Source organism: Penaeus monodon, chromosome 25 (genome assembly GCF_015228065.2).
Source record: "Penaeus monodon isolate SGIC_2016 chromosome 25, NSTDA_Pmon_1, whole genome shotgun sequence".
NCBI classification, from domain to species: Eukaryota; Metazoa; Arthropoda; class Malacostraca; order Decapoda; family Penaeidae; genus Penaeus; species Penaeus monodon.
In genome coordinates, this window is record NC_051410.1 from 19005881 (window position 1) to 19006542 (window position 662).

The 662-nt window shown below is 36.9% G+C and overlaps 1 long non-coding RNA gene across 1 annotated transcript in view; it reads left to right on the forward strand.

Moving 5' to 3' along the window:
* Window positions 1-195: 195 nt before the first annotated feature.
* LOC119589439 overlaps window positions 196-662 on the forward strand; it is a 2774-nt gene continuing 2307 nt past the window's right edge. The window contains exon 1 of the long non-coding RNA XR_005230179.1: window positions 196-275. This is a non-coding gene — a long non-coding RNA (uncharacterized LOC119589439). The remainder of the gene's footprint in view (window positions 276-662) is intronic.

Consider the following 662-nt stretch of genomic DNA (forward strand, 5'->3'; position numbering starts at 1 on the left):
GTCATGGCTGATGGTCAAAGTCACCTACATCCTTTAGACGTATTTTCGTAATCTCTTCTTAAAACCTCAAGATTAACTTGACTTTACAATGAGGAGAAATTTGAAATGTTTGGCAGCTTCTATTTTTATTGACAATATACAAATCCTATAAAAAAGAAAATCTGTTTGACCTTTTCAGATATCCATGGGAGAGGAGGGAGTGAGAGCCGTCTAGTGCCGCTACATGATCTTCCTGAGGCGAGTGTTGGCTCCAATTTCAGTGATTTGCAAGAGCGGTGAGTATGGGCAGGGTTTGTGACATTTGCAGAGAAATATGTTTAGGGGAAAATGAGAAATTCCACAAAGAAAGAGGAATGGTCCAAAATTATAAGGGCACATTGTTGTTCTGATTGATGGTGATAGTGTAGCCAAGATGATTAATCTTATTTTATGCAGTAGTTTTGCTTTCATGTACTTTGATTAAGTGTTAATTGCTAATTCCTGGGGTTTGTTATTGTGTGGCAATTAATCTAGCTCTGCATAGCCACTGTACTTTTACCTAACTTGTAATCATCATAGCTCCAGAATTACTTATCAAAATCTAAACAAGGTATTATCCTTCTGGAATAGTATGGTATTGAGTTGGAGTTGTTACATATCTTGACTGAAAGGCATCATCATCT